Source organism: Pan troglodytes, chromosome 19 (genome assembly GCF_028858775.2).
Source record: "Pan troglodytes isolate AG18354 chromosome 19, NHGRI_mPanTro3-v2.0_pri, whole genome shotgun sequence".
NCBI lineage: Eukaryota > Metazoa > Chordata > Mammalia > Primates > Hominidae > Pan > Pan troglodytes.
Window position 1 is genome coordinate 82,601,854 of NC_072417.2, and position 12,658 is coordinate 82,614,511.

At 38.6% G+C, this 12,658-nt stretch overlaps 1 long non-coding RNA gene across 1 annotated transcript in view; it reads left to right on the forward strand.

Annotated features, from left to right (window-relative positions):
• Positions 1 to 12,658, forward strand: part of LOC107969310 (uncharacterized) — a 148,889-nt gene that overhangs the window by 61,611 nt on the left and 74,620 nt on the right. The window contains exon 4 of the long non-coding RNA XR_008540539.1: positions 160 to 251. This is a non-coding gene — a long non-coding RNA (uncharacterized LOC107969310). The remainder of the gene's footprint in view (positions 1 to 159; positions 252 to 12,658) is intronic.

A 12,658-nucleotide genomic window follows, 5' to 3' on the forward strand; every position in this document is an offset into this window, starting at 1 on the left:
GAAAGACTCCAAGCCAAAAGTTGGAGAGTGAGGGATGAAAAATATTGTGGAATTCTGTAGATTATAATAAAGATGAAAAAAAGAGGCAGACATAAGTAAGTGGCATGAATTACTAAAGAGTTGTTGGGATAATGAAGTACCCTGTTTTTGTTTTCCCAGAATATGAGCGTCTATCATGGACCAACCAATAACTGCAATAAAAGTGTGATAAATGCTGTATCCCCTGGCAGATGATGAGTATCTTCAAAATGGTGAGTATCTTCATCTCTGTATCACCAGGACCTGCCTAAAAAAAGCAGGTCCATAATATAGTCTGTAAGAAACTATTACATAAATGAATGAGAAATGGATATCAGGAAAGAAAAAAACCAATTATCAATCGGGTATGTGCTGAGAGATGAGCACTGTCAGGCACTTTTGCCTACACCATTTTACTAATTTTCCAACAATTCAGTGAGTTAGATCTTATCCCCATTTAAGAAATGAAGATATTGAGGTTTTGAGGGCTTTAATAATGACTCAAGTTCCCATGATTAGTAAATGGCAAAAACCCAGAGCAGGATGCTGGGTTGGGCAGCGGATGACAGCAGGAATGTTCTCCATTGAAGAAGTCTTTGATATGGTTTTGAAGAAACCTGGTTTTGGTTAACACTAGGAAATTGAAGGAGTTTGTGAAAAGAAAGGTGCAATTTAGTGGTGAGACAATGAACATCCAGATGATGCAGTGAAAATGAGACTTTTCATTGACACTGAGTAGGAGCGAGTAGGGTTAGAATGGTCCAGTAATTGAACATTGATGAGAGGTTGGAAAGATACAGTTTCAAGAAAGGATTTAAAAACCCAGGATTTAGGAAGCGTTTATTTGATATCACTTGCAGTTTGCTGAGGAACTGGGGCACAGAATAGAAAACAATGGATCAAGTAATATCATGTATTGTTATCTATTGCTATGTAATAAATCATCCCTGAAGTTAGTGGATTACAAGAAGAATATGTATTTTCACACAGTTTGTGTAGATCAGGAATCTGGGAATGGCTTGACTGGATCCTCCAGTCCAGGGATTCTCACAAGGCTGCAATCAAGGTATCAGCCAAGGCTGCGGTCATCTCAAGGCGTAACTGGGGCAAGATTTGCTTTCAAGCTTACTCACAATGCTGTTTGCAGAATTCAGTTCCTGCTGGGCCGTTGGACTAAGAGCCACAGTTTCTTAGTACTTAGCCTCTCCAGAGGACAGCTCACAATAGAGTAGCTGACTTTATCAAAATGAGAAAGTGAGAAAGAGCAAGAGAGTGCCAGCAGGATAGAAGTCACAGCCTTTTATAACCTACTTTCAGAAGTAATAGCCCATCACTTTTGTTACTTAGAAGGAAGTCATTAGGTCTAGGCCACCCATGGTGAGGGGTTACACAAGAACATACCTACCAGAAGGCAAGGATCACTGGGGGCTATTTTAGAAGTAGTCTACTCCAAAGTGGTTCACCAGAAACGAGTTGCTCTTTCTCAACAAAGAATTAGAGGTAAAGTTGTTGAGAGAGAGTTTAACATGACATAAAAGAAGAATTGGTTATGAATCATGGCATTCGGATCTATAAGGAAGTAGAGTGATTTATCAGCCTCAGATTGACCTTTTTGATTCACTTTCTTCAATGGGCTTTCTGGAAAGAAGTTACCTGCCACCTTACCTGACCCTCTCTCAACTGAAGTGTTGGTTAAGGTAGAATGGCCTCACCAATCTTTCAGTGTCTCATCCTTATTTGAACATTTGATTGTACAGTAGATTTGCAGTCTTATAGTGTGTCAATGACAGCACCACTTTTTCCAAATCTTATCCAGTGATTCAGTAATAAAGGCATTTCTTGTGATTCTGGAGCCTCAGCTAAGCTTTGAAACACACGTTCTGTGGCAGGGCAAGTTTTTTCATGGTCTTCAGTGGCCAAAGAACAACAGTGATTGTGATAAGTTCCTAGATGGAATGATAATCTGTTGCAGGTATTCAATAAAGAAGAATCCAAACATATTAGTTTTTAAATTTTTGTTTAAATTTAATTAATGAATTAATAAATTAATTAGTTTTCCAGATGGCATCTCACTCTATTGCCCAGTCTGGAGTGCAGTGGTGCAGTCTTAGCTCACTGTAGCCTCAAACTCCTGGGCTCAAGCATTTCTCCCACCTCAGCCTCCCAAGAAGCTGGGAGTACAGGGTTCACCACCCTGCCTGGCTAATTTTTTAAAATTTCTTTTTAGAGATGGGGTCTCACTTTGTTGGCCATGCTGGTATTGAACTCCTGGCTTCAAGCAGTTCTCCCTCCTCAGACTCCCAAAGAACTAGGATCACAGATGTGAGCCACCACACCCAGCATCTAGCCTATTAGTGGGGAGAGGGAACACCTTTTTTTTTCAATCCTCTGGAAACCAGAAACTTGTTACTGTGGATTTTAAAGGAATTTCAAAGGTCTTCTACATTTTTGTGGGAGACAAACTCAACCAAAACGCTTTCTCCTCATGAGGGTACTAAGACAACTCAAGGGTAAAACAATAGTTTTTTTTTGTTCTGGCGCAATGGCTCACTCCTGTAATCCCAGCACTTCGGGAGGCCGAGGTGGGCGGATCACGAGGTCAGGAAGTCGAGACCATCCTGGCTAACACGGTGAAACCCCATCTCTACTAAAAAAAAAAAAGTACAAAAAATTAGCCGGGCACGGTGGCGGGCGCCTGTAGTCCCAACTACTCGGGAGGCTGAGGCAGGGGAATGGCGTTAACCCGGGAGGCGGAACTTGCAATGAGCCGAGATTGTGCCACTGCACTCCAGCCTGGGCGACAGAGCGAGACTCCATCTCAGAAAGAAAGAAACAAACAAACAAAAATAATAGTTTTTAAAAAAATAGTGCTGGACAAGTGTTATCTACATGTAAAACAATATAGTTAGATCCCTATCTTATATACAAAAATTAACCAAAAATAGATAAAAATCTAAATGTAAGAGCTAAAACTATACAACTCTTAGTAGAAAACAGAAGAGTACATCTTTGTGACAGTGGATTAGGCTGTAGTTTATTAGACATAACCAAAAGCAACAAAAGGAAGAATAGATAAATTTGACTTCATCAAAATTAAAAACTTCTGTGTTACAAAGGATACCATCAGTGAAAAGACAACCCCACAGATGGGGAGAAGAGATTTGCAAGTCATGTATATGATAAGGGATTTGTATCCAAAGCATATAAAGAACGCTTACAACTCAGGAAAAAAATAAAAATGAAAAGGCACAGAACCCAATTTGAATTCAGGCAAAGGATTAGAACAGACATTTCTCTAAAGATGACATACAAATGGTCAATACACACATACAAGGATTCTCAACATCTATTAGTCATCAGAGAAATGAAAATGAGAACCACAATGAGTTAACACTTCACACCTGCTAGGATGGGAATAATAAAAATGACAGATAATAAGAAGCGTCAGTGAGTTAATGGAGAAATTGGAGGCTCAGACTTTGATGGTGAGAATGTAAAATGGCACAGCTGCTTTGACAAACAGTTTGGGATTTTGTCAAAAAGTTAAACATGGGCTGGGCGCCATGGCTCACACCTGTGATCCCAGCACTTTGGGAGGGAAAGGCAGGCAGATCACTTGAGGTTAGCAGCCTGACCAGCATGGTAAAACCCCATCTCTACTAAAAATACAAAAAATTAGCTGGGCATGGTTGTGCATGCCTGTAATCCCAGCTACTTGGGAGGCTGAGGCATGAGAATTGTTTGACTCCAGGAGGCAGAGGTTGAAGTGAGCCATGATCGCGCCACTGCACTCCAGCCTGGGTGATGGAGTAAGACTCCGTCTCAAAAAAAAAAAAAAAAAAAAAAATTAAAAAAAAGGTTAAAAACAGATTTGCTGTATGATCCTGTAGTTCCACTCCTAAGTATATACCTAAGAGAACTGAAAATACATGTCCACTCAAAAATCTTGTACATAAATATTCATAGCAGATTGCTAATGTAAAAACAATCCAAATATCTATCAACTGATGAGTGGATAAATAAAATATTTGTTCTTTTTTTTTTTTTTTTTTTAAGACGGAGTCTCGCTCTGTCCCCAGGCTGGAGTGCAGTGGTGTGATCTTGGCTCACCGCAACCTCCGCCTCCCTGGTTCAAGCGATTCTCCTGCCTCAGCCTCCTGAGTAGCTGGAAATACAGGTGCACGCCACCATGCCCAGCTAATTTTTGTATTTTTAGTAGAGACGGGGTTTCACCATGTTGGCCAGGATGGTCTCAATCTCTTGACCCTGTGATCTGCCTGCCTCAGCCTCCCAAAGTGCTGGGATTACAGGTGTGAGCCACCGTGCTTGGCAAACAAAATATTTATAATACATATAAACATTGGAATATTATTTGGCCATAATAAAGAATCAGGCACTGACACATCCTCCAACATGCACGGGCCTTAGAGACATGATGCTAAGGGAGAGGAACCAGATGTAAAACACCACACGTTGTATAACTGCATCTATGTAAAATATTCGGAATAGACAAATTCACACATATAAAGTAAGCCGGCAGTGGCTGGGGCTGAAGGGAAGGGGGAAAGGAGAATGCATGTTAATGACTATGGGGTTTCTTTCTAGGGTGACGAAAACATTCTGCAAATAGATAGTGGTGATCAATGCACAACTTTGTGAATATACTAAAAAAATCACTGAATTGTACACATTAAAAGGGTAAATTTTATGGCATGTAAATTATATTTTCATGAGAGTATTATTTTAAAATAACCATCCTTTCATCTCAGCTCTTCTGAGTTTTGAAATATAATTAGACAAATGATAGTGTGGATTATGGTGCTGGAGCCTCTGAGCCAATGGTAACCAGTTTAAACTTTTAGTCGTTAACACTCCATTATGCGTTTCTTGTTTTTCATTTTTGTTTTTGTTTTTACTTGAGACAGAGTCTTGCTCTGTCACTCAGGCTGGAGTGCAATGGCATAATCACAGCTCACAGCAGCCTCAACCTCCTGGGCTGAAGCCATCCTCCTGTCTCAGCCTCCGAAGTAGCTGAGACCACAGGCATATGACACCATACCTCGCTAATTTTTACATTTTTTGTAGAGATGAGGTCTTACCATGTCGCCCAGGCTGGTGTCAAACTTCTGAGCTAAAGCAATCCTTTCACCTCGACCTCCCAGAATGCTGGTGTTACAAGCGTTAGCCACCATGCCCAGACCCATTACGTGTTTTTTATTTATTATATCCTGTTGAATGTATCTAACTCCATCACAAAACCCCATCCCATCAACCTAACTGGGTATCATTCAATGAATTGTACACTTCCATTCAGTATGAATATAAAGACCAGAAAAATCAATTTTTTGTTATTTCAGTCCTTTCAGTTTTCATTAATATTTTGTTTCTAAAGACGAATAATCTAATGAATGTAATTAGATGAGATGCTAACACATGTCACATAAAATCTAAGACAGAGTTCAAGTTCTAACTTCCCATCCCCTGAATTCTCAATTCTGTTTTTAACACTGGAAATAATTGTTTCTTGGCACTGGATCAGATGTATTTAATATATTTTAAAGCACAAGATGTACAATGACAAAAATTAAAAATGCCCCCAAAGAGGAAATTACAGCACATGATAGCTTATTATTATTATTTTTTTAATTTGGCAGTTTTCTGCTAAGTTCAAAGCAGCTGGGGAGAGTAGCAAGTAACAAAGTGAGACAGATTTATGAAGCCCACACTTGGCAATATTTTTGTGTAAAATTAGTCAAAATCATTATACTTGTAGATGAAGAAATGAATTCCAACAAGTTTGCATTTTTTTAAAGAAAAATCATATTTTGTCTAAGTGAACTGGAAGAACTGAGCAATTTATTGGATTAGTTGATCACCAGCATTGTAACTCACAATAAAATTTGAGGATGTCTGCCAAGCATTGGCTCTCAGAAGAGCAGGATAATAATACACTGATTTTCAATAAGTAGAATTCAGCCCATATTACAGCCTATCTTCCTATCCAAAGAACTGAGGGGAAATAAGCCATTAGAAGAATTTTCCACTGAAACTTCTTTGTTTTGCTCTAATGTATTACTAAAATTTTCTGATAACAAAGAATGAGACAGATATAAATATGCACCATTTTAATAAAAACCCAACTACAATACATCAATTTAAAAATATAATTGAAATGGCTGATTTCAGAGCTGGGGCAGGATGGGCACAAGATGAGCCTGAAATATATTGTTATGCCATAAAATAAAAAAGCACTACATCCATCTACCTATCATGACCTGTCACCAGGAAAAAAATTCAGCTCGAAGGGGCTACCACTGGGAAAATCTAGGTTGATTTGAGCATCAAATAATGGAGTACAATAATAAAGTATAAATCACTGGGAAAAAAGAAACTCATGGGTTTATACCAAAAATAAATAGATAAATAAGTGGGAGAGGAGGGCTCTTGCTAATAGCAGAATATTGAGGGCCAGTTGGTAAGTGTCGGGGGAGCACTGGAGTTGAAAACTTATCATTTTCCAACCATCGTGGTATGGATTGGATCCGATAAGAATAATCAATGGATTCTTAATCTTAGAAGAAATTTTGTTGGGAAACAGAACATTTGTATGGTTTCAAAGTATCTCTCTACAGACTGCTTATCTATTGTAAGGAAGTATGATGGTTAATAGAGTGTCAATTTGATTGGATTGAAGGATGCAAAGTATTGATCCTGGGTGTGTCTGTGAGGGTGTTGCCAAAGGAGATTAACATTTGAGTCAGTTGGCTGGGAAAGGCAGATCCACCCTTAATCTGGGTGGGCACCATCTAATCAGCTGCCAGTGCAGCTAGAATATAAAGCAGACAGAAAAACGTGGAAAGACTAGACTGGCCTAGCTTCCCAGACTGCATGTTTCTCCCATGCTGCACCCTTCCTGCCCTCAAACATCAGACTCCAAGTTCTTCAGTTTTGGGACTCAGACTGGCTCTCTTTGCTCCTCAGCTTGCAGATGGCCTACGGTGAGACCTTGTGATCATGTGAGTTAATACTTAATAAACTCAGATATACATATATATGTATCCTATTAGTTCTGTGCCTCTAGAGAACCCTGACTAATACAGGAAGACAAAAAAATACAGTAATTATGCAGCGGAGAATCAGATCACACCTTAACTGCACCTTGACCAGTGGTCCCAGTGACCATCACCCATGAACAGGTGGCCTTGTGTCCCTCCAGGTGTGACACTCCTGGAAGGACACCACATTACCTATGCAGTATTCCATCTGAGAACACATAACTTCAATAAAATCCAAAGGAGAAACATTCTATGAAACAAAAATAGGAATGTATTTTTCCAAAGCATCAATGTCATGAAAGACTGTGGAAATGTTTCAGATTATAAGAGGTCAAAAATAAAAGATAAGTGTTGATAAGGTTATAAAGAAAAGGGAACCCTGGTATACTGTTAGTGGAAATGTAAATTAATACAACCATTATAGAAAACAACTGGGGGTTTCTCAAAAAATTAAAATAGAAATACCACATCATCAGATGAGTAGATTGCAAAAATTTTCTCCCATTCTGTAGGTTGCCTGTTCACTCTGATGGTAGTTTCTTTTGCTGTGCAGAAGCTCTTTAGTTTAATTAGATCCCATTTGTCAATTTTGCCTTTTGTTGCTATTGCTTTTGGTGTTTTAGACGTGAAGTCCTTGCCCATGCCTATGTCCTGAATGGTATTGCCTAGGTTTTCTTCTAGGGTGCTTATGGTTTTAAGTCTAACATGTAAGTCTTTAATCCATCTTGAATTAATTTTTGTATAAGATGTAAGGAAGGGATCCAGTTTTAGCTTTCTACATATGGCTAGCCAGTTTTCCCAGCATCATTTATTAAATAGGGAATCCTTTCCCCATTGCTTGTTTTTGTCAGGTTTGTCAAAGATCAGATGGTTGTAGATGTGTGGTATTATTTCTGAGGGCTCTGTTCTGTTCCATTGATCTATATCTGTGTTTTGGTACCAGTACCATGCTGTTTTGTTTACTATAGCCTTGTAGTATAGTTTGAAGTCAGGTAGCATGATGCTTCCTGCTTTGTTCTTTTGGCTTAGGATTGTCTTGGCAATGTGGGCCCTTTTTTGGTTCCATATGAACTTTAAAGTAGTTTTTTCTAATTCTGTGAAGAAAGTCATTGGTAGCTTGATGGGGATGGCATTGAATCTATAAGTTACCTTGGGCAGTATGGCCATTTTCACAATATTGATTCTTCCTATCCATGAGCATGGAATGTTCTTCCATTTGTTTGTGTCCTCTTTTATTTTGTTGAGCGGTGGTTTGTAGTTCTCCTTGAAGAGGTCCTTCACATCCCTTGTAAGTTGGATTCCTAGGTATTTTATTCTCTTTGAAGCAATTGTGAATGGGAGTTCACTGATGATTTGGCTCTCTGTTTGTCTGTTATTGGTGTATAGGAATGCTTGTGATTTTTGCACATTGATTTTTTATCCTGAGACTTTGCTGAAGTTGCTTATAAGCTTAAGAAGATTTTGCGCTACAATCTACTCATCTGACAAAGGGCTAATATCCAGAATCTACAAAGAACTCAAACAAATTTACAAGAAAAAAAGAAACAACCCCATCAAAAAGTGGGCAAAAGATATGAACAGACACTTCTCAAAAGAAGACATTTATGCAGCCAACAGACACATGAAAAAATGCTCATCATCACTGGCCATCAGAGAAATGCAAATCAAAACCACAATGAGATACCATCTCACACCAGTTAGAATGGCGATCATTAAAAAGTCAGGAAACAACAGGTGCTGGAGAGGATGTGGAGAAATAGGAACACTTTTACACTGTTGGTGGGACTGTAAACTAGTTCAACCATTGTGGAAGTCAGTGTGGCGATTCCTCAAGGATCTAGAACTAGAAATACCATTTGACCTAGCCATCCCATTACTGGGTATATACCCAAAGGATTATAAATCATGCTGCTGTAAGGACACATGCACACATATGTTTATTGCGGTACTATTCACAATAGCAAAGACTTGGAACCAACCCAAATGTCCATCAATGATAGACTGGATTAAGAAAATGTGGCACATATACACCATGGAATACTATGCAGCCATAGAAAATGATGTGTTCATGTCCTTTGTAGGGACATGGATGAAGCTGGAAACCATCACTCTCAGCAAACTATCGCAAGGACAGAAAAACCAAACACCGCATGTTCTTACTCATAGGTGGGACTTGAACAATGAGAACACATGGACACAGGAAGGGGAACATCACACACCAGGGCCTGTTGTGGGGTGGGGGGAGGGGGGAGGTATAGCATTAGGAGATATGCCTAATGTAAATGACAAGTTAATGGGTGCAGCACACCAACATGGCACATGTATACATATGTAACAAACCTGCACGTTGTGCGCATGCACCCTATAACTTAAAGTATAAAAAAAAAAAAAGAAATACCACATCATTCAACAACCCCACTTCTGGGTATATAAACAAAGGGAGTGAAATCAGTATGTTGAAGAGCTGTCTGCACTGCCATGTTCATTGCAAGACTATTCATAATAGCCAAGATATGGAATCAACCTAAGTGTTCATCCATGGATGAATGAAGAAATGTGGCATCTATACACAATGGATTACTATTCAGCTTTAAAAAAGAGGGAAAGTCTGTCATTTGCAACAACATGGATGAACCTGGAGGTTGCTATGTTAAGTAAAAGAAACCAGGCACAGAAAGACAGATATCATAGGATCTCACTCATCTGTGGAATGCAGAAATGTAAGCTTCATAAAATCAGAGAGCAGAATGCTGATTACCAGGGGTTGGGGGAGAATGGAATTGGGGAAAAGGATATAATATTTCAGTTAAACAGGAGAAATCAGTTGAAGAGATCTATTTTACAACATGGTGATGATATTTAATAAAAAATTAAAAGAGGCCAAAGAGACATGACAAGTAAATACAATACCTGATCTTAGACTAAATTTTGTACTGGAGTGGTGGGTGGGGCAATGTGATATATGGCCCTGTTAGATCAAATGAGAAAATTGGAATACAAAGTGTAGAGAAAAACATTTGCCGATATTAAATTCACTAAAGTTGACAACTTTTCTTGGTTATATAACAGAATATTCCTATTGTTAAGAAATACGCACTGATATATTAATAGGTCGAAGGCCATGATCTATTTACTTTACCATCAAGTGGTTCAGAAAAGAAATTAGATGTAGCTAGATAGCTACATACATTGACAAATAGTCTTAATGATAGAACAAATGGGGTAAAATGTTAAAAATAGGTGAATCTGAATAAATGGTATGTGGGGATTGTCATATTATTTTTATTTCCACAATTTATCTGTAAATTTCAAGTTATTTCAAAATAAAAAGTTAAAAATATATCACTGATTTGGGTAATTTGTGTTTCTGTTGGCAAAAGGTTGCTTGCTTCTAAAGAACTCAGCAAATGAATCCCTGGACTTGGGAAATCCACCAGTACTTTTCAAATTATGATGACTTTGCAAATTAAAATTTGGAAGCAAGTTTGGGATTATGTTGAGAAGGAAAGGCAAAAGGCTAATTTTATTTCTGTTTAAGAGTTACTTGGTTGAAAGAAAAACAAACTCGCGTTGGCCAAAAAGAAATTTATTGTAAGTAAAGAAGGGAAATTTCATGAAAGCCAACTGTGGGAAGTACTACTGGCGTCATGGGAACTACAAAGATATCAGATGCTTCTCTATCTCTGTCTCTTTCTTTCCTTCCCTCTCCTATTTAGCCAGTTCTGGTCAGAACTACAGGACAACCAGGTCGAAAAATCTGGCAACTTCTTCAGCAAAAGTGACAAAAACATTTCCAAATAAGAGCACATGAGCTGTGCAGACACCTCATGTATTTTATTTTATGCTGAAATTAGAAACAACTGACCTAATATTTGACTAATAACTTCATGAATTTTAATCTATAATTAATAATTTATCTTAAGGCCAATATAAGATTAAAAATATTAATGTGAGCAATGATATTCTTAGATTCTCCTTTTATAAATATCACATGGGCACAGAATGGAGAATGGATTTTAGAGAAACGAGAGTGAAGTGGGATATCATTTAGATGATGCTATCATGGTCCAAGCAAAACATGGTGGCTTGGATGGGTATAAGAATAGCTGTGGAGATGGACAGAAAAGGGTAGATAAGGAATATCTTTAAGAAGTACAACTGAAAAGTCTTTGTGTTGGGTTGAATGTGAATGTTTGAGGAAGAGGTTTTCAAGGATGTCTCCCAGGTTTCCAGTAGGAGTGAATGGTAGAGACATTATGGAGATTGAAAACATTAGGGGAGGAGTAATTTTGGGGAGAAAAAGTCATGAATTCAATATAGGCCTTCTTTTAGTTTGAGAAACTAGTAAGATACAAATGGAGTTCTCAGGTTGCTAGATATATGGGTTCAGGGCTTGGAGCCCCAAAGAAAGAGCTAGTATAGAGAAAGAATATTGAGAAAGGTTGATAAGTGTGTGGCATTTGAAGCCATGGAAATTTATGCAACAACTTCATAAGAAGGGAAAGAGCCAAACCTTGAAGAACTCCAACATATAAGGAATAGATGGGAAAGAAAGCTCTCCAACAAGAGACTGAAAAAAAAAAAAAAAAAGGTCTTACATGTAGGTGGGAAATTAGTAGGGTCTAATTTTGTCAAATCCACTGGAGAAGGCGAAAAATAAGCTAGTAGTCAACTGTGTCTCATAGTAGTGGAACCAGTAAAATGGGGCAGGTATTGTGCTCACCCTCTTTTTGCAAATGAAACAACGGTTGAGGCTCAGAGAGCTTAAATGACCCACTCAAGATCATGGAGCTACTAGGTAATGAGGCTGAGATTTGGACTCATGTGTCTCTGACTTTAAAGCCTATGCTTTTAAGCATTGCCTCATTCATTTCATCAACAAAGATTGATTTCATACTTACTACGCATAACGAAGCCTGAAGATAATGTAACTAATAGGGCCTATATGATTTAGAGCCTGTACTCACTGAATGCAATTTGTTGCCAATTGAAAGTTGTGATTCCTGGGAATGGGTAAAAAAGGCTATGTGAGTTTTCTATTGCTGCACACCGAATTGCTGCAAACTCACCACATGAAACAACTTCCAATTATCATCTCCCAGTTATATAAATGAAAAGGGTGGGTGAGAGGTTCTGACTGGGTTCTATGCTTAGAGTTTCACAAGACTAAATTCAAGGATGGCCTGGACTCTTCCCTGGAGACCTGGGGAAGAATCTATTTCCAGGTCCATTCAGGGTGTTGGCAGAATCCAGTCCCTTGCTGCTGTAGGACAGAGAACCCCATTTCCTTACTTGCTTTCAGCTGCGAGCCTTTCTCAGCTTTTAGAGGCCCCTTGCAAGCTCTTTGCCATGGACTTTCTCCCAGACCCTCTCATCAGTTAAGCTTAACTTTTCAAGGCTGGTAGCAGGATCTCTCAAATAGAATCCTCCTGAAATTTATAATCGTTTGACTTCTCTTTTGCTATTAGCCATCGAAATCTCCATACTTTTAAAGGGCTAGTGTGATTAATTCAGGCTCAACTGCATAATCTCTCTCTTGCCTTATAACCGCTCATCATATTCACATGTTCCACCCACATTCAAAT